At 36.9% G+C, this 22,773-nt stretch overlaps 1 pseudogene; it reads right to left on the bottom strand.

Moving 5' to 3' along the window:
- LOC128028736 (Fc receptor-like protein 5) overlaps window positions 1–9,251 on the bottom strand; it is a 67,598-nt pseudogene extending 58,347 nt beyond the window's left edge.
- Between the last annotated feature and the right edge of the window lie 13,522 nt (window positions 9,252–22,773).

The raw sequence follows: 22,773 nt of genomic DNA on the forward strand, positions 1-22,773 counted from the left end.
GTCAAGCCTCAAATTCCAAGTACACCCGGCTGCAGCCTGCAGATCGAGACGGGGCTGCACCTGGGGCAGGGTTGCACTTGCAGCCCCGCCCCACACCGACTCTGATTGGTTCGATCGTCTATCATAGACATACATGATAGGAAATGTGTGTGTAGTTGGTGTAGGACGGAGAATGCTGTTTAAAAAGCTAAAAACACTGTACAGTTTTACAAAGCGTTTACTATAATGCAGTTTTTTTTATTGTCAACTTGTCTCACTATGTCTGATTTATTGAATCAAGAGATGTTAGCTGCTGCAAGTGTACTCTTCTTGACCAGATTAATTCACAAATGAATAATTGGGACATTCTAAAAGCACGCTTAACATGAAAGTATGTGGCTTTATGCATTAAAACAGTGTTTTAAAAAGACCAAACTCAGTAAACAAATTAATAATAAAGCATTCTATTCACAGACAAAGCGTTTCATTTCCACCCATAACCTGCTTGTCTGAAAATAAAATGTGTTATTAAAAATGTTTACTGAGTTGGGTCTTTTTAAAACACGTTTTAATGTATTACACCACGTTACGCGTTTTCCTTGTAGTCTAATGGTTTTCGATGGCAGGAAAACTCTTAACACATTATTAAACACATTGCATTCTTATTCTGGACTCATCTGCCTGTCAGTGAATAGGATGCTTTATTATTAATTTGTTTACTGAGTTTGGTCTTTTAAAAACACAGTTTTAATGCATGAAGCCACATTAAACGTAGAATGTACCGAATCATTCCAGCTGATTGAAAAGAATCAGCTCAATGGTCACAAAATGGATATCGGAGAAGATACCAATTTATAAAGTTTATCTCAATATTTGACAGTGGCTGTGAGACTGCACTAAAATAAGAGCACAATTATCATGAAATAGTGTTCTTTACTATAGCAACGGTTTACAGGTATGTCCTTTCAGAATCATCACTGGCCGATAGAAATAAAAGTTTATCGATTTTTTCACTTTCAAATAACGAGGAGCAGCATATTTTCCTGAAATAAAGAGGAGAAAAAGTCTATGTTTTGCAATGTAGTACAGAAAATGAAAAGTTTCATAAAAATTAAATTGGCAGACACATTAGACTATCGGAGTGTCATTTATCAACTGCATGACGGATAATTATATGTAACAATAATTGTCTTGTCATGCTATATAAATTAAAACAGTAATGATACACCCCTTTCATTTTCCTTTCTCATACTCTGATGATATGAAATAATCACATTTTCTAAAATTATTTAATTCATAATTTATTCTTCTATTTGAAGACCTGATCGTCTTACTGTGGATAATCAACCCAATTAATTTACTATATTCGTATGTTAGCCTAAAGATCAGCTTAATTTAACAAAACAATCATTTCAGGGACATGGCGAGTTACAGGCTAATGTTTTTTTTTCTTCTTCTTTTGTGCATTATGAAGGCTTAATAAAACTGTACAGGGTTTTTAGCTTTTTTAACAGCATTCTCCGTCCTACACCAACTACGCAAACATTTCCTATCATTTATGTCTGTGAAAGATGATTGAACCAATCAGAGTAGGTGTGGGGCGATGCTGCACGTGCAACCCCACCCAAGTGCAGCCCCACCTTGATCTGCAGGCTGCAGCTGGGTGCTTCTCTCAAATTCGCTCAAAAATAAAAATAAATAAATAAAAGGCAAATATAAAATTATTCAGGACCGACCGAACAGTTACAACGAGCAGCAGCTCACAGTCAGCCACCTCGCTCACAGAAAGACGATATTAACAGTCATATTTTCAAATTCAGAAGGCGCGAAACGATTCATGGTCCAGTTTCCTGAATGACAGCCAGGTTAACCAATCATGATCAAAGTAATAAAATAAAACTACCAATAGCAATTGTTTCAGCGTGATAAAGCAGCAAAATGTATTTAATTATATAGTTGTTAATGATGATCATATTTAATCATTATACCTTTAGATTTTAGGATAGGTATCATGATTAAAATATTTTAAAATGCTATTAAAATAATAATAATAATCTTAAATAATTTAATATAAATAATTAAAAAGTTTATTAACCTTTTCAACCATTTAGCATTAAACATTTTCAATGTTGTTTGAAAGTTAAAACAGCTGAACTTATTTCAACATTGAAGGTTGGTCATGTGCCAGAAGTTTTTCAGTGTTCAGCTTTAAACGTTGAATCAACGTTGTTTCAACATTAAAACAACAACCGTCATTATTTCAACCATATTTCAACGTTGAAGGTTGGTCATGTACCGGAAGTCTTTCAACTGTTCAGCTGTAAATGTTGAATCAATGTGTTTCAACGTTGAAACCACAACTGACCTTATTTCAACCATATATCAATGTTGAAGGTTGGTCATGTGCCGGCTGGGTAATTACGTTATTGCTGCTAAATTTTATTTGCTTTTTTACATTGAATGCCATTCCTTAAATTTATATAATTTATATTTTGTTATTTAAAGGAGGGGTGAAATGCTCGTTTTCACTCAATATCCTGTTAATCTTGAGTACCTATAGAGTAGTACTGCATCCTTCATAACTCCAAAAAGTCTTTAGTTTTATTATATTCATAAGAGAAAGATAGTCTGTAGACTGGAGGCGTGACGTGTGGGCGGAGCTAAAGAATCACGAGCGCCAGTAAGCTTTTGCGTTGAGAGCGTTTGGAAGCTGTGACATTACCGTGAGGGAAAAAAAACATCATCCAAAACAAACCATGGCTAACAATCAGATACAGCGTATATTTATGATCCAGAATCAGATCCCGAGGCTGAAACTGAACGAGAGCAGCAGCAGCAACGACTCGCTCCGAGCGGGGCTCGAACCCGGGTCTCCGGCATGGGCGGCGGACACACTAACAAGGAGGTAGAGATATTTGAAGCAGTTTTACTCACCGCCTGCGGTTCCAAAACACGATCGTGACCCTTTTTCGCTGGGATTGCATCATCCTTAAGAAATAAACGATACGCAAATCCATCGTCAAACTGGGCCTTGTTTGTAAAACAAGCATCTTCGAAATGCAGGGAACAAACACTTGCACAACTCCGTTGATGCTCTGTAAAAATAAACTCCATCCACTGGTCCCTTAATGCTGTTTTTTCTGTGGTAATCTGTGCAGGGTTGTCTTGCCCTGGCAACTAAAAACACTCCTTTTGTGACATTTCGCGATGCTCTCGCTCTGATCAGTGAATGTCTGTTGTGCTCTCAGTGCTCTGCTATACGGGAGAAGTGCCCTTAGCACCCATATAAGGAAATTCCGCTCCATCTAACGTCACACAGAGCCATACTCGAAAAAAAAAACTTTCCAAAACTTGTGACAAACCGGAAGGAGTATTTTTGGAACAGAAACTTAATTTTTGAAACTTTGTCCATGTTCAGCATGGGAATCCAACTCTTTAATAGTGTAAAAAACTCAGTATGCATGAAATAGCATTTCACCCCCCCTTTAATCTTCAGAAACACTGTTTAATATAATCGCTGTTCATATTTTTATTCAAAGTTCAGAATCAAGAAATAGTTTTTACTCTTATATGTCTTATTATAACTGAAATAATGCTGCTAAATTTATCCCTTTTTACCTTGAATGTCATTGCTCTAATTTATTTTTTAATATTTTTATATTTAATATTTTGTTTAAATGTTTAATATGTCTGCTGCTCATATGTTCATCTACTAATGTATTATATGATTAGAATGTTGTCCCGGATTTAAAATAAAGCACAGCAATGATATTTGAGAGTTTATTTTAACTTTTCAGGAAATTCTTGACTTAGTATTGGTATCTAAACAACAATTTTGGTATCTTGACAACACTAGTTTGAAATAGGGCTTGCATAGACTAGTCGAGTAGTCGAGTGATCGACTACTTCAACCACTAATCGGTGCTATCGGAAACAATCGACTACTCGAGCATGCATTAACCATAATGCGTACAAAGAGTTTGCAAGTACGACATTAATTTTAGGATTACAAAATTGCGTGTAGCTGTTACTTTCTATGACCTTATCTATGATGCATGTAAAATTAAAATGTGTAATGTAATTATTTAGGGGTGTGCCTTATTCGGAATAGCACGGATAATGGCTTCAAAAATAAATAACAGACAAATAAATTAAGAAAAATTCTGCATGAATACTCGGCTGAAGCTGGCACAGTCCAAAGTTTGCTTGATAACAGTTGAGTCAGGGGATCAGCGCAATATTATATACAGACCTCTAAAGTCACGAGTGTGAATGAATGTAAACTTTATGAATGAAAAGAGTGCAACTCAAACACAGCATTGCTGTTGTCTCTCTGTGCATCATTAAGAAATCGGAGCTTGGCAAGAATAGAATTACCTTTAATAATACATCATACACGTTCTATTGTATATATTTAAAAGGCAATGATTGAAACCTTAGGCTACGATATGATATGAATGAATGGAATAAGCACAGCGCACTCCGCAATCAAACAGCCACGCTGCATGTCAGTCTCTCAAAAACCTATCCAGTTCTTTCTCAAGAGTAGACTAATAGTCAGCTTAGATACAGATACATTTTCTACTTCTCCTACGTGTTTGCATCTTTACCATTTGCTGGTTTGCGCGGCACACACACATCTGTTTAGTGAAGTTCACTAAACATTAAGACTCGCTTAAAGAGTTCTGCGTAATGAAAATGTGCGCATTGAATCGATTCAGTCATGTTGAAATGATTACTAAACTTTTGTCGACATCTCTCTGCTTGCATGATAAATGTTATTTTAGAAATTAAAAATTATTTTAGTTTTACATGACATACTTGTTCAGTGATAACTATGAAAAACAAAGATCTAACGGTCTTACTAAATGACGTTGTATTCGAATGTAGATACCAAAAATTTTGTGATTGTTACAGATAGAAATACTGGCTGTTACATGAAAATTAAAATATGTAATGTCATAATTATAAAGTTTTTAAAATTTACATATATAATTGTTGCATACGGCTATGAATTAATAAGCATTTATTGATTAAATAGTTTTTTTAATGTCTTTTCATTTACAGTAGCATGAACCACAAGTAGTATTTTTTTAAATAAAAAATCGACAAGTAGGAATCAGTAGTCATGCAAACCCTAGTATAAAGAGATGATGAAACTCACCTGATACTGTCAGGGTAACTGCATCACTCTCTTGTGACCTGGGTGATCCTGCTGTCTCTGATCCTTTACAGCTGTATTTACCTGCGTCAGACTCAGTAACAGACCTGAGTGTGTGTTCCTGCTGAACACTGAATTCAAAGAATGAACTTTCTTTATACCAGTTGTAGCTCCAGCTAGTGACTCCTTCATCATATATGTCACATCTGAGAGTGACTGTATCTCCTCTGAACACATGTTGAGCAGGTTTAATGGTCACTATGGGTTTTGGTCTTTCTGTACAATGACAACAGTTCACAATGATAAAATATGACAATTAAATAAAAATAATAACACAGTTAATTGCAAAACACACATGCAGGTTAAATACAACAGATTAGACTGAAATGTTGTCTTCGGCTGTTATAATCACTTATATAGTGTCTTATGAATCATCTGAAGAAATATGTTTGCTGTGTTTTGTCACTGCTATTGTTTCATTGGTTACATTTTTTCCTCTAATCACAACGCACAAATAACTTGTTAAACATGTGTATTTAAAATCATTATAAAGATGTTTCTTTTCACAGTTAGTTTGTAACAGTGTAGAATCACTCATGTGAATGTGTGATGAGATTCACTCACCTTCAGTGTGTGCCGAGTGGATGCTTGAAATCAGCACTAAAACACAGAGAATAACTCACTAGAATGTGAAAATGGAGCTGATATTGTGTGTTTTACATTAGTAATATAAAGATAGACTCTATTCTTCCTTTGCTTGTAAAACACCATCATTTCACAGATTTTACAAATGTTGACAGGAGCGGACTGGCCATCTTAATGTTCTGCTGATTCATCGTCACAGAAACAGAGTCAGATAAAGAGATGTTGACAGCCGATAAAAGGGGCACTAGTGCAATCTATTTTTGGTTATTAGAAACTGAAACTGCTGTATACCATAATCTTTTAGTACGGCCCACTGGATCATTTTAGACTCGGATGATCAATTTGGAAGTATTTGAAATGTGAAGTCCCGTAAATATTGCTTTCAGTTTAATACTATCTCCAACCAGGAGAGGTCTAGTTTCAGCCTGTATTAATTTCAGTGTAGATAGACATGCACTCTAATGTAAACATCCACTAACATTAGCAAATAATAAATGAAAAACAGACCATGAAAACAGCATTTTTTTGTTTAGATTATCCTTTTACCAAGTTCAAGGTTATACTTTTATGTTTGGAGTGTTTAGAAATCTGTTATTTAAATCGTCATCGCACCACTACACACAAATAAAAGGGAACGCCAGAGTTACACTTGCCTCAGATATCAAAAGTACAATGCATTGTCAACAAAAAGCTAGACATAAATGTTTTCACTGAACTATGTTCTTAGGATTTTCTGCTGGTCCTTAAAAAGGCAATGTAAACTCTAAAAAGATACAGAAAGTCTTAATTAATAAGAGGTATTAAATTTGGGGACATAAAGACAAGAATTGCAATACAGATGAGTGTGTAGATGAAACTTCAATAGTCTATGATTTCACTGAATAAACTTGAGCACTGCACATCTTAAAGTCCCTCTCTGTGGTTAAAGGGGAAACTGATATATTTCTGCTAGTTCCGGAAGTGAAACCTGCTGCTGGCAGAAAAACCCGTTTGCTTTTTCAATAAACCGTCTGCTATTTTTTGCTACATATTTTTAAATGTGAACCAGTGGATCGACAAAAAGATAATGCATTATAAAAATCTAAACAATTAAGACACTTAGATATATTTCAGTAATTAAATATAATAATTAATAATAATTGTTTAAATTAATATAATAATTGTCTTAAAAGGTCTTTAAAAAGCCTGCAGTTACCCGGTTATTTTATTTCTAATAAGTCCTTTCTATCTTTCCTCTTATGTTGTTTTGAACAAAAAATATTGTGTCAAAGAAACAACATTCATTAGGAAAACAGTGTATCAATAATGCAGAATGATAGTTAAAGGCAGGTCATCACTGAATTCAGTGATGTCATCTCTGTTCAGTTAAATAGTGTCTGTGCATTTATTTGCGATCAAGTGTATTTACTATACAATATCAAGAGATCCCTATATTAATATCCCAGGACACCCTTAGTCCAAATGTTAACTGCTATTTATTACTCCACATTGTCTGACATGAATATTACATTCATTCATTCATAAAGAGACAGCAGTGATTCTAGAATCAGTTACATTTGAGAGATACTGAGTTAGAAAATACAGTAAATGAAATCGCCTATGCATATATCTATATATATATATATATATATATATATATATATATATATATATATATATATATAACATTACACTGAGAGATAAAGAGAGAGAGAGAGAGAGAGAGAGAGAGAGAGATGTGAATACTCAAACTGAAGAATACTATTGTTTCAGGTTTCTAGATTCTAGGTTCATTTTGCAATCTGATATATTTCTATAGAAATCATTAGAATTTCTGTGATGGTTTCTGTTGTTTTTATCAGCAGGGTCACAATGGGTTTTGTGATGTTAATTGCCATAAATGTGACAGAATTGCTGTAATAGTTTGATGTTGTAGCCATTGTTTGTAGTTTTGGCCATTTTTTACTCCCTGTACGTCCCTGGTTCACAACATAGTTTTGTGTTAGTATCTAAATAAAATATGTTGTAGTCATCAAAGAAAATAAATTTTTGTTTTATATTTGTTCAAATATTATTTGTTTTGTATCATTTAATCAGTTAATTATAAAGAAATAATAAAATGAATGAATAAAATGAAAATGAAAAATGAATAAAAGAAATAAGAACAGGAAAAGGAGTGCATCGTGGAAAGAAGTGCGTGATCAAATGCAAACCCACTCCATGCTTCTGCAGCCTGGAGAAAAGGCCAAAATACGACGGCGTTTTAGTGCCACTTTGAAAGAAAAATATCTAAGATTACAAGAATAAAGTCGAAATATTACAATAATAAAGTTGAAATATTATGAGAGTAAAGTCGAAATGTTTTGAAAATAAAGTCGAAATATTACGAGTTTTAAAAATAAATATTACGAGAATTACTTTTCACATATTTGGAATTTTAACAAAGAAAACATTTTCATTTAATGAGTAAGACATATTTGTGTTTCACTTTAAAACTGATTTTGAAATCTGAGACATTAAAAGTAGGTCTCTCAAAAGCACAAAACCTATTGCTATTGGGTGGGTGGCACACTACAAATAACGAATGCAATGGAAGATATGAAATATTATTTCCAAGCATACTGTCGCCGTGAGTATGACACATTGTACAATTTCTTCTAATAATGCCACATATATCTGTAGTGTATTAAATAAGAGAGCTACAGCACCCCCCGAAGGAATTTCTATTGGGTGTATGAGCTGATGTTAAGATAAAACGTTATTCCTGTTCAGTCTGTTAATAAATATCATATTCTTGATATTACGCTGTAGCCACTCCGACACAACAATATTCAGATAAATTTCGGTGGCTTGCAACTCTCAATATGGGACATTTACATGCGCAATAATAGCCTCACAAAATAATATAGCTAACTTTAATTTCTACTATGTCAATTCTTGAAACATTTTGACTTTATTCTCATAGAATTACAACTTTATTCTCGAAACATTTCGACTTTATTATCGTAATATTTTGACTTCATTCTCAAAGTATTACGAATTTAATCTTGTAATCTTATTTTTTTTATATTGTTTTTTTTTTGTCATTATATTAAAAAGAAAGTCTGACCACAAGCAGATAAATACAGATAAACTCCAGTGAACAACAAGTTAAAGCATCTGTGCAAAATAAACCAACAGAAATTATACTTGTCATATTGTTTATTAACAGAAGAGTTAAAAAACAATATAACAAAAATTGACTGACCAAAACATGACAGAGTGCATTTCTTTTTCACATCCGGCACTAACTGCACACTTACTTCCTCAAGCTCATTTTTACAGATATATCATGGAAGGGCAGGACAAGAAAATAAAAATCCAGGAACACTAAGTCACTTGATCCTATTCACAATATAAGAGCAATTAAAATCACTGAAATACATCAAGAGAAAACGTTACTCACAGAGCACAAGAGGAAGAAGACTGAGCTCCATACTGACCGAATAATGACAGACGGTTAAAGACTCAAGACTTCCTGATACCTACAGTCAACATAATGACTCATTAAAAACATACAAACATGCCCCAAGTGTTATAGGAAAAAAATTTAATAATTTCTTTTTCAGAAAATGTCTCACTGACTAATATGCAAGATTTTGACAAAATGTTGTCATGATTTAGTATCAAACTGAGAAGTAATATTCTTGTATGAACAAGTAAAATTAAACAATACTTTGATTAATCTTTAAAGTATGGTATTAGCTGTATTTATAACTTACCTAATATTAATGAAGTAAAGAAGCAGAAACTAGTGATCAGCTGCTGCTCTCACACTGGTTAATGTCACTGAGCTCAAAAAGAACAAACCTAACCACAAAAATGAGCTCATGTCCATCTGTTTCTATTCTATCACACCCCTGACACTGATTGTGTTAAGTTTGGCTCTGATATATTTGTACTTCTGAACACAGAATCATATTCATACACCAAGACAACTGATTTAATGATTCTTATGTGCATTAATCTGGCTACTTACTGGTTCTGATAACAATACTTTTAGTATTTTTGAAGAAAGATTTTGGAGGGAAAACTACATTTAATCGTACTGCTCTCAGCAGTCTTTTCAGTTCTTTACCAAGAGCAAACAAAGACAATGCAATGGCAAATACAAAAGTGTATTCAACATGACAATAGTCGCTGTGCAGCATGCTGTCTTTCTTGGTTCAGTACCTAAAATCTTGTAAAGCATCCTTTTACCTTATATCTAAAGACTTTTAATGTAATTTCACATGTTTAGAGCCCTGAAAACACCAGGCTCATAAGGGTCATTTGTTCTATTTAGATATTTCATTAGTGTAACTTATATGTTAGTCATTAAGCTACACTTTTTTTACTCTGGTTACGTGTCAACACTTGATTGGAATTATTAACTTTTGCACACATAATTAGCTCACACACACATTCATGCACCACACTAATTATCATCAGTGGACAGTCACACAGTGGGGTCACAGCGAGGGTAACTTTGTTGATTAGTAACTGGCAATTTAAAGAAAATTACTTTCAAATGAATTTTAAGGAACAATATTTTTGGGTTTGAATTGAATTTTAAAAAATAGATTCAAGATTTAAGAGAATGTTGACTTTGTGTGACTTGACCAACATGGGGTGCACAACATATTTGTCTGAGATTTCAATATCCTTTAATGGATACATATCATTTTTGTGAAGAAAACTGTAAGAAAAGACATTAACCAATGGACGTGACATGTAGCCTAAATTGCAGACACTAAATGTGGATGAGGAAGTACTATATAGAAAGATGAAACAGTGTGAAGAGAAGCTCACATCAGTGGTTTTCAGATGTGTTTTTATTCTTGCTTCATGCATAATAACACAATAATCAGTAATTATTCTTGGTCCTGGTTCTTTTGCTTTTATTATGAAACCTTGTTTTTTTTTTTTTTTTTTTTTTTTTTTTACAAAACAGCTGCAGAAATAGGCACTATTTTTATTTCAAAAGAAACATATAAAAGCATGAAATATGGCAGCAGGAGATTTATACTTAATTAAGTTCAGACAGGAACCACTTTGGCAAGTTTACTTGAGTTTATTGAACATAATTTATCTTTGGCGGTATGGTTCCTTATGGGGGTTCTAGCTCCCAGAATAATTTAACATTCAAGAACTTTAAACATTAACCCCCCGAAACCATCAGCTTAGAAATACATGACAATTAATACTCTTAATAATTTATTTAATGCAAACAGTGATAATCATCATGTAGTTGTGACAGTGGGATGTCATGTAGCCTGGTTATGAAGATGACTGTCTCTCAGCAGTGAGGTCTATGCCCACTAAGATTCGAAAGCCTTAGTGATCTGAAACAAAGAAGATAACAACCAGAAGGTGCACAGTAATATGCTCATGCTTATAATGGGGAGGGAGGGAGGGTTGGGAGCCGTTGAGCATACTTACTGAGCAGTGGTGCCACGTATATACAGGTGCTGGTCAGATAATTAGAATATCATCAAAAAGTTGATTTATTTATCTAATTTCACTCAAAAAGTGGAACTTGTATATTATATTAATTCATTACACACAGACTGGTATATCTCAAATGTTTATTTCTTTTCATTTTGATGTTTATAACTGACAACTAAGGAAAATCCCAAATTCAGTATCTCAGAAAATTAGAATATTGTGAAAAGGTTCAATATTGAAGACACCTGGTTCCAACATTCTAATCAGCTAATTAACCCAAAACAACTGCAAACCCTTTAAATGGTCTCTCAGTCTAGTAGGTTCTATATTTGAATGAGCTCCTGTTACATTATAATCCTCCACATCTGCTAAGTTCTCAAAACTCAGGCAATTTGATAATGCCTAGAATATCAAAATCAACTGCGGGCAGCAGATCCTTTTCCTATTTGGCGCCTAAACTTTGGAATAACCTACCTAACATTGTTCGGGAGGCAGACACACTCTTGCAGTTTAAATCTAGATTAAAGACCCATCTCTTTAACCTGGCTTAAACATAACATAGTACACTCTAAAAAACACTGGGTTAAAAACAACCCAATTTGGGTTGTTATTAACCTAAGGGCTGGGTAAATATAGAACAGAAGCAATCTTGGGTTAATTTTTAACCCAACATAAGGGGTTGATTTAACCTAGACAAAGTTTATACATTTTTACTATATTACTAGCTTATGTTTTACTTCATACATTATACATAATGTTTACAGTTTAATTTAAATCCAAATGCATGTTAACTTCCTTAATTGTCCTTTAATTATCATTTACAGCATTGTTTATATTGTTTTTAATAGGGTATACATATTACCCATATTTAAACGTTTAACAAACAATAAAACTAAAAATTAAACGTTGAACAGAAGTAATTTATGTGCTATTAATCAGTCTCTGTTTATCTGTTTCCACCGTAACTGCGCTGCATCGCACTGGTTCTCGAGCCCAAGCTGGAGTCTTGTTTGGCAGTAAACTGCTCACAGCTGAGACCACCCTCCTGCGTTTAATTCATAGCCGAAATATACTGCGATTGCCTTTATAAACTGGCCAAAAACAAACAGTAAACAGCTCTGAGGGAATATTTGTTTTCTGTATTTTTATGAATATATAAGGAACTCCCACACACTATCTTAACTTGCAAATTAAAATTTTAATCACACCAACGTTTCAGTCACACGACCTTCATCAGGAGTATACAAATGTTCAATTTCATCTCTTTTAAAATAAACACATGACCAATCAACAGAGCTCCATCTGCACAGAATTAAGCTCATTCGGAATACATAATTGGCACCACATCATAAACAATTACAACAATCAAGATCCCCCTATAGGTTAACAAAATCATCCAAAAAAAAAACACAATTACCACATCGTCATCAAACAGCATCAATTTGTAATTCTAAACCGGTAGTCAGGCTCCATAGTCTCTCAAACTCATCGTGAATACACAGTAAAAACAACACCTCATTCAAAACAGTTGCATGACTATAACATTACATTAAATAATGATTCATCGTTCATACCCATAGGTGATACAGTTTGAAGGGTGTAAATCCAAAACAGTTCGCGTCTCTGTAGTAATTCGATGTCTCCACCTCTAGGTGGCAAAGTTACTTTCTCAATCCCACAAAAGCGTAAAGAGGTTACATCGTGATTCAAAGTTAAAAAGTGTGCCGCAACTGGATAATTTAGATCTTTTCTTCTGATCGAACTCTTATGTTCACTAATTCTTTGTTTCAATTGACGTGACGTTTTTTCCCACATAGCCTATACCACAAGGACAACGGATCAAATACACAACATGAGTGGAAACACAAGTAATCAAAAATTTGATGCTATATTTTTTGCCAGTTCTAGGATGACAAAAAAATCATGTTTTAAAAGTATTGTTACACTGAGCACAATTCCCACAACGATAATTGCCCTTCTGTATAGGACTAAGAAAACTCTGAGATGCACGAGGGCTAACGCTCTGAAAACGAGCATGTACCAAGCTGTCTTTTAAATTCCTAGCGCGTTTGTGTACAATCAAAGGAGGATGTCTAAAAATATCGCTCAGCTATGAATCAGAAGACAACAAATGCCAGTGTTTTTTAAAAATTGATTTTATCATGTAAGACTTAGGTGAATATGTTGTAATACAAGCAAAAGAATACTTTCTTGTTTTTCTTGTCTTCTTTTTTGGCAATTCAGACCGCGTCTTTTTAAAAGCTGTATTAAATCCTTCATCAACCCAATCTAAAGGGTAACCTCTGTTCAAAAATTTATTTTTCATGATTTTCGATTTCTCAATAAAGTCGGAATCAGAATAACAAATCCTCCTCAGTCTGTAGAACTGACTCTTAGGCAGTCCTTTTTTTAAAAAACTAGTAGCGAGTAAAAGTGTGTTACGATCGGTCTCTTTTGTAAACAAAGTTGTAGTTAAACTGCCTTCGATCTTCTGTACCCACATATCAAGGAAGTGTACTCTAGACGGATTAATTTCAGAAGTAAAATCCAAGTCGTCAACCAAGCTATTCAAATATGTCACAAATTCTCGAGCTTCATCGTGATCACCCACGATACAGAAGAACGAAGGCAGTTTAGCTACAACTTTGTTTACAAAAGAGACCAATTATGTATTCCGAATGAGCTTAATTCTGTGCAGATGGAGCTCTGTTAATTGGTCATGTGTTTATTTTAAAAGAGATGAAATTGAACATTTGTATACTCCCGATGAAGGTCGTGTGACCGAAACCTTGGTGTGATTAAAATTTTAATTTGCAAGTTAAGATGTGTGCGGGAGTGTGCGTGAGTTCCTTATATGTTGATACGACCCACCTGGTCTTTATTTTCTACGCACCTATCACTTACAGGTGTGCGATGGAGTTCGTTCACTGTATTTTTATGAATAAAATTGTTTATTTTATGTAAAGCATCAGGCTTTTCCATCACTCGAAAAGACCGAAAAACTTGTTAAAGGTGATTCATAACGTGCGCCTGTATGTTGCTCTGCATAAAATTGAACGATGTTCATCACAGTAATGATTTTATAGATAAAATAATATGTTTACAAACCTTTTTTACCGACGAATGCGTCAATTCGATAGCGCTGAGAACTGCTCTCTCCAGAAGAGAAGCAAATCCCTTCAATAAATAACTCTGACCCAGGATCTGAATAATACAAAAACTACCCAAACATCAGGTTGTTACATTTGACCCAGGAGCTGCAAAACAACCCAAACACTGGGTTGTCACGTTTGACCCAGGAGCTGGGTAATGCAAAAACTACCCAAACACTGAAAAAATAACCCAAAAAATTACCCAAAAGGCTCAACCCAGCATTTGGATTAAAAAAAAAAAACCTGATTTTTTAGAGTGTAATATGCTTTTAATATCCAAATCCGTTTAAAGGATTTTTTTCCCATAACACCCGATGTACTTGCTACATTCTTAGAAGAATGGTATCTATGCTAATATTAGTCTGTTTCTCTCTCATTCCGAGGTCTCCGTAGTAGGGCTGGGATAAACGATTATTTTTTAAACGATTAATCTAGCGATTATTTTTTCGATGCATCGATTAATCTAACGATTAATTTTTCAGACCGATTCGATTTTGATTATCTCCCCATTAATTGACTACTAACAATTTATACATGTTGATTTACATATCTGAATGAAAAAAAAACATGAATTCCTTAACATTGCAATATATGTTTATTGCTCTTAAAATTACAATATAAAAGATGACTAAGAATGCATTACTTTGCACTTGATAGATAGAGATAGCATTCAATAAAACCTTGAAGCCTTGAAAACACATAGCTTACTGAAACAAGCTTACTGAACACATAGGGCCTAGCTTACTGAAAAAAAAGTTCGATGAAAATAACAACAACTTGATGTCTAGCATTCAATAAAAAGGTCACCCAAAATACTTGTTTAGAGCAATTGAAAGAATACATTAACCAATGTAAACTTGAGGGCTTTAAGCTAATACAGAGAGTGCTTTTTCAAAAAAAAAAAAAAATTAACAGTGGGAGCCAGTAGCCTGTCATGGAGAAAAAAAAAAATCTCCCAATGCTCCACGTGAAACGTTGGCGTTCTGCCCTTTTTCTATCGTATCTAATGATTTTGGTTAATATGCACGAGGGAGAGAGAGAGAGAGAGAGAGAGAGAGAGAGAGAGAGCGAGCAAGACAGCGCTTGTGTAGTTTGAAGACTGTGAGTGCGCGAGCGCGCATGAAACTTTGGTGTTTCGCCCTTTTTATATCGTGTTTAATGATTTTGATTAATATGCACAAGGGAGAGAGAGAGCAAGAAGCGCTCGTGTTGTTTGAAGACTGTGAGTCCGCGCGATCAAATAAGGCTTTGACAGCCGCCACAAAAAAAAAAAGATCAATGCAGAAAAACCCCTGGATTGGTTATATAACGTTGGACAGAATGTTGATCTGGCCATCGCGTATATTCAGCGCACATAAAGTAAACGTTTTGCAAACGTTTTTTTGAGAAATAAAAACAGTTTGATGAATCGATGCGCATATTTTGCGTCAACGTCATCGATGACCTTGACGCGTTGTCCCAGCCCTACTCCGTAGCCACAAGATCCAGTCTGTATCCAGATCAGAGGGTCACTGTAGTCACCCAGATCCAGTACATATCCAGACCAGATGGTGGATCGGCACTTAGAAAGGACCTCTACAGTTCAATTCAATTCAAGTTTATTTGTATAGTGCTTTTTACAATACGAATCGTTACAAAGCAACTTTACAGAAAATTATGTTTCTACAATATTTAGTAGATGCTTATGGTGGTGACTGTCAGTTTGTGCACGTTTGACAGGATTTTTAGAAAAAATTGAATACAAGACATAGTCAGCTAGACGATGAACATTATTAATATTATTAATTAATAATTGTTATATGATGCAGTCACACTTGTAGCAATATTTGTTAGTTCTGTTTGTTGATTCAGGGTTAGCATCATCTGAGGTCCTCTGATGGTCAGCATCATCTCTTCTCAGGTGTTCTGGATCCAGACTGGAGATTATGTAAATCCTAGTTACAAAAACATAGAAACAAAATAGAGACATCATTAGCATAGCTGCTGATCCAACAAACTAAAATTAGTTTAACCCAAGCTAATGAATAAAGATGCACATTTTATCGGATGAAACTACACTCACAATTTAAGAGATACATTATTCGAATGCTTGGCGAAAGAGATGAGTTTTTTATCTAGATTTAAACAGAGAGAGTGTGTCTGAACCCCGAACATTATCAGGAAGGCTATTCCAGAGTTCCAAATTTGAAAAAGCTCTACCTCCTTTAGTGGACTTTGCTATCCTAGGAACTACCAAAAGTCCAGTGTTTTGTGACCTTAGGGTGCGTGATGGGTTGTAGCGTGGAAGAAGGCTAGTTAGGTACGCAGGAGCTAAACCATTTAGGGCCTTATAGGTAAGTAATGATAATTTGTAACTGATATGGAACTTAATAGGTAGCCAGTGCAGAGACTATAAAATTGGGGTAATATGATCATATTTTCTTGACCTGGTAAGGACTCCAACTGCTGCATTTTGGACGACCTGTAGCTTGTTTATTGACGAAGCAGGACAACCACCTAGAAGTGCATTACAATAGTCCAGTCTAGAGGTCATGAATGCATGAACTAGCTTTTCTGCATCAGAAACAGATAACATGTTTTGTAGCTTGGCAATGTTTCTAAGATGGAAGAATGCAGTTTTTGTAACATTGGAAATATGATTTTCAAAAGAAAAAATGCTGTCTAATATGACACCCAGATTTCTGACTGTAGAGGAAGTAACAGTACATCCGTCAAGTTGCAAATTGTAATCTACAATATTCTGTGTAGTGTTTTTTGGTCCAATAATTAATATCTCTGTCTCATCCAAATTCAATTGGAGAAAAATATTTGTCATACAATCTTTTACATTTTTAACACACTCTGTTAGCTTAGATAATTGAGAAGTTTCATCTGGTCTCGTTGAGATATATACTGTAGCTGAGTATCATCAGCATAACAGTGGAAGCTAATTCCATATTTTCTAATAATATTACGACGGGGCAACATGTATATTGAAAATAGAAGAGGACCTAGGACGGTTCCTTGTGGCACTCCATATTTTACTGGTGATAAATGAGATGACACCCCATTTAAGTAAACAAAATAGTAGCGATCAGACAGGTAGGCTCTAAACCATCTTAGAGGCTGCCCTTGAATACCTGTATAGTTTTGTAATCGATCTATGAGTATGTCATGATCTATGGTGTCAAACGCATTACTAAGATCAAGTAAGACTAGAAATTAGATGCAGCCTTGATCTGACGCAAGGAGCAGGTCATTTGTAATTTTAACAAGTGCAGTTTCTGTGCTATGGTGGGGCCTAAAACCTGACTGAAATTCTTCATACAGATCATTTTTATGCAGGAAGGTGCTCAATTGAGCAGACACAACTTTTTCTAAAATTTTTGACATAAATGGAAGATTTGAAATAGACCTATAATTTGCCAGTATACTAGGATCTAGTTTTGATTTCTTTATAAGAGGCTTGATAACCGCCAGCTTGAATGGTTTTGGGACGTGACCTAAAGATAACGACAAGTTAATGATATTGAGAAGCAGTTCTTCGGCTACAGGTAACAACTCTTTCAGTAATTTAGTGGGTACAGGATCTAATAAAAATGTTGTTGGTTTAGATACAGTGATAAGTTTATTTAGGTCTTCTTGTCCTATGGTTGTAAAGCACTGCAGTTTATCTTTGGGTGCGATGGATGAAACTGAAGTGTTAGATGCTGTAGAATCTACATTCGCTATTGTATTTCTAATGTTATCTATTTTATCAGTGAAAAAATTCATAAAGTCATTACTATTTAACGTTGGTGGAATATTTGAATCAGGTGGCGTCTGGTAATTTGTTAATTTAGCCACTGTGCTAAATAAAAACCTTGGATTGTTTTGGTTATTTTCTATGAGTTTGTGTATATGCTCTACCCTAGCAGTTTTTAGAGCCTGTCTATAGCTGGACATACTGTTTTTCCATGCAATTCTAAAAACTTCTAAGTTAGTTTTTCTCCATTTGCGTTCAAGACTACGAGTTTCTTTCTTGAGAGAGTGAGTATTACAGCCCTGAAAGACATCAGAGACCAGGACAATTGGAGCCCCAGATACAGATCCCCTGTAAAGACCTTGTCTCAGATGACCTGGTACTTATACTGATTCTGGATATTCCCTGACATACCTGATGCTGTGTTATCTGAATTCTGCCTGTCTGACCATTCTTTCTAATAAATCACTGCATATGGATTTGAACACCTATGACTCCATGTTACACCAGGAGGTTGTTCTGTACAAGTAACACAGAGAGCTGGTTGAACACAACTCACTCAAATATCCTTGCAATGAATGGAAGAAAGGATACCGGCCTGTAGTTTTTTAGAAGTGCTGGACTTAGAGATGCTTTCTTAAGCAGTGGGCTTGAGCCTGCTTAAATGCTGAGGGAAATGTTCCAGAGTGAAGAGAGGAGTTGATAATGTGAGTGAAGGTATGACTGAAGAATAATCACTGGAAGGAGGTGAGTGGGGATCGGATCAAGTGGACAAGTAGTAGGATGATTGGACATGATAAGTTTGGAAAAGTGTGTCTCTGAGAGTGGAGAGAAGGAGGAGAGAGTGTGCATTGGTCGTTGTGAAGTTATCCTCAGTCTGCAGTGTGGAGAATCGGTCACTGATAGTTTCTGTCTTATTTGTAAAGAAAACTGCTAAGTCGTCAGCTGTAAGAGTCCATGGAGGAGGAGGTGGAGGCGGATTAAGAAGAGAAGAGAACGTTTTGAAGAGTGTCCGAGCACCAGAACAGTTGTTCATTTTGTATTGTTAGTATGTTTTAGCAGTGAAGACATCTGCAGAGAAGGAAGAGAGGAGAAACTTATGCAAAGAGGTCTGTAGAGTTTCTTGATTTATGCCATTTCCTCTCTGCAGCCCTGAGTTTAGAACAATGTTCAAAGAGAACATCGGACAATCAGGGGGCAGATGGTGTGGTGCATGCTGGTCTAGACGACAGTGGGCAAAAGTTGTCCAAGAAATAGGTTAGAGTGGAGAAAAATGTGTCAGTAGCACTGTTTGTGTCCAGAGCTGAAAACTGAGAGAGTGAAGGAAGTGAGAATTAAACCACAGAAGATGTAGAGAGTGAGCGTAGGTTCTGTCGAAAGGTGACCTGCATTGGAGTGTGTGTCGTTTTAGGAGTATGTGCTAGGTTAGCAGTAATGAGGAAGTGGTCTGATATGCAGCATGTCTCAGTGTTGTAGTCGAGACCAGCTCATTCGAGTCTGAGTTAAATTCAAGTTCAGAGAGGTTTGATTCAGAGTCAAGACTGAGTTCAGAAAAGATTGAGTCCTAGTAAAGACTGCGACCAGAGAGAATTGAGTCCAAGACAAGACCAAGACCAGAGAGATTGGGTCTGAGACAAGACTTAAAGAAATTTTCAAGAGTATGTAAACTGTTTGGTGGAAACAATAAGATTGGTACCATAGTCAAACAATATATAAAATATAACATGGCATGTTCACTTTATTTTATTTACTTGATATAGGTTTCATGAGTTAATACTTACATATAATAAACTGAGTAAAGGGTTATGCATATTTGGCATGCTGTCCTGGGAGAGGGCTCCGAGCTCAGTAATTACTCCCAAGCCCAGGGTACTCCCTCTGGCCGGGGAGAGGGGTCCAAGCTCAGCGTTTAGCCCGGACCCAAGTGCTCCCCCTAAGTGCTTCCCCTAAACATAACTTCACGAGTTCACACTTACAGATAATAAACTGAGTAAAGGGTTATGTGTATTTGGTATGCTGTCCAGGGAGAGGGCTCCAAGCCCGGTACTTCCTTTTTGGCATTTAGCCCGGTCCCAAGTGTTCCTCAAAAAGCAATTAGAATGGGACAGTAGCCAGATACGACATTTACAGCCCCCCAAAATGGAAGGCTTAATGTTAGAGGAGTGCTGGATGTCCTTTGGTATACATATGTTGCGGTGGGATCTAGGAAGAGAATTTGGCTTTTTTGGAAGCGTTCATGGGAGCAGAGGCTCGTGGGGAGCAGCTACTGCTGCGGCAGTAGGGAAAGACAGGAAAAGGCTCCTGCAGGAGCAGACACTGCTGCGCCAGTGGAGAAATATAGATAGATGCTCCTGTGGGAGCAGACACTGCTGCGGCAGAGGAGAAATATAGTTAGAGGCTCCTGCGGGAGCAGACACTGCTGCAGCAGTAGGTAAAGACAGAAAAAGGCTCCTGCGGGAGCAGACACTGCTATGTCAGTGGAGAAATATGGATAGAGGCTCCTGTGGGAGCAGACACTGCTGTGGCAGTAATGAAAGACAGAAAGGGCTCCTGCGAGAACAGCTACTGCTGCAGCAGTAGGGAAAGACAGAAAAGGCTCCTGAGGGAGCAGACACTGTTGCGGCAGTGGAGAAAAACAGAAAAAGGCTCCTGCAGGATGAAATATGGGAAATATGGGAAAAGGATCCTGTTGGACCGGGCACTGCTGTGGCAGTGGGGAAATACACATAGACACTCCTACAGGAGGAGACACTTTTGTGGCAGTGGAGAAAATACAGATAGAGGCTCCTGCAGGAGCGGGCACTGCTGGGATGTCTGGAGTGAGGATGGGCCATATAGATGGATAAGGGAATGTTAAAGAGAGTTATCTATGGTAGGTCACGAGTTTGAGAGAACAGAGATGGACTGGCATTAAAAGGGTTGGTTAAATCGGTCTGACCGCTAATAGGTCTTGGAGCCGTCTGTCTTCTAACAAAATCTGTGCCCTGATGTTGCTGGCTATGGGGGGTGGTTCCAAGGTGAGAGTGTTCTGAAGGATGGTTAGGGTGTGGCGGAACATAAAAAAGTAATGGAGCATGAGAGGAGGAGGAAAGATAGCTGCTGGAACTGCCTGCGGAGACGTGCTCACACTTGGGATGGCTCCTGGAGTGGAAGGGGGGGGGGGGGTCTAATGGCGGGCATCGGGGCCTGCGCTAGGAATGTTCGGAGGGATGGTTGGGGTGTGGGAGCGGAGAGGGAGGGGGAGCATGAGAGGAGGAGGAATGATAGCTGCTGGAGCCACCTGTGGAGATGTGCTCACGCTTGCGGAGGCGTGCTCACATTTGGGACAGCTCCGGTAGTGGAAGAAAGAGAGGGTGAATGGCAGGCATTGGGGCCTGCACCATTAGCGGAGGCATGCTCACGCTTGGGACAGCTCTGGGAGTGGAAGAGAGGGGGGAAAAGAGAGGGGAATGACAGGCATTGGGGTCTGAGCCAAGGGTGTTCTGAGGGGATAGTTAGGGCGGAACATAGAGCAGGAAGGGGGAGCATGAGAGGAGGAGGAAAGATAGCTGCTGGAGCTGCCTGCAGAGATGTGCTCACGCCTGCAGAGCCGTGCTCACACTTGGGACGGCTCCAGAAGTGGAAGAAAAGAGGGGGAAAGAGAGGGTAAATGGCGGGTATCGGCGCTGCACCATTAGCGGAGGCAACCTCACACTGGTGTTATACTGTGGGGCTGCAGGCAATGAGTAGGGGTGGGGGTTGTCGGAAAAGGGGTGTGGATGGGTCTGCACCGCTATTGGAGGCATGCTCACGCTAGCGTCTTATACAGGAGCTGGAGGCCACTGAAAAGGAAAAAGGGGGTAAGAAGTAGCAGGAGGAAAGTCTGAGATGTGAGGGTCTGTGTTGCAAGTGGAAGCAGCTTTGCACTTGCTTCACTTGCTGTAGGCCACAGGAAGGGAATCCTGAAGACCCCTTGTGCTGCCTGCACTGCTAGCAGAGGCAGCCTCACATAGCCTACTGTGTTGCCGGCTTAGCAATGGGTTGCCTGATTTGACAATTCCTCAAGCCTTGTCCACATTTATACTTTCCTGTTGAAAAGCATCTTTTCCTCTTGTTCCAGCCTTTTTAACCTGTTAGCCAGCACCCCGACGTGGGCGCCCTCAACGTCCCTCAACTCACACGTGTCATTGTTTACAAATAGATTAAATGAAACAGGACAAATTTAATCTTGACAAACTATAAATCATTATTAAGATCTAAGTCTCAAGCATTGATGACAGTTCACAGTTTTTCAATGGAAAGCTTATAAAGACTGTATTTGCAATATTTGTTGCAATAAGGAGTGTTACGACCGCTAGGGGTCAGCCGCAACAGGAAAAGGAAGAGAGTCTCAGAACCAGAGAGAGGTTGAATAAACAATAATTTATTTAAAAGTTGGGACTTAACGTCAGGGGCAGACAAGGCCAAAATAACAAACAAAAATCCTCTTTGGTAACCCTCTACACTTCCTAAATCAAAATTAAATAAACCAAAAGAAATAAAATACAGATTCAACTTACCTGACTCCCTAAACCCAAAACAATGTGAAAAGTGATATCAAAATAAAGTGCAGTCTAACCCCCTACTTCCCTCAACTTAATAAAAACTAAGATTAACAAAATGTTTATATATATATATATATATATATATAT

Source organism: Carassius gibelio, chromosome A15 (assembly GCF_023724105.1).
Source record: "Carassius gibelio isolate Cgi1373 ecotype wild population from Czech Republic chromosome A15, carGib1.2-hapl.c, whole genome shotgun sequence".
NCBI classification, from domain to species: domain Eukaryota; kingdom Metazoa; phylum Chordata; class Actinopteri; order Cypriniformes; family Cyprinidae; genus Carassius; species Carassius gibelio.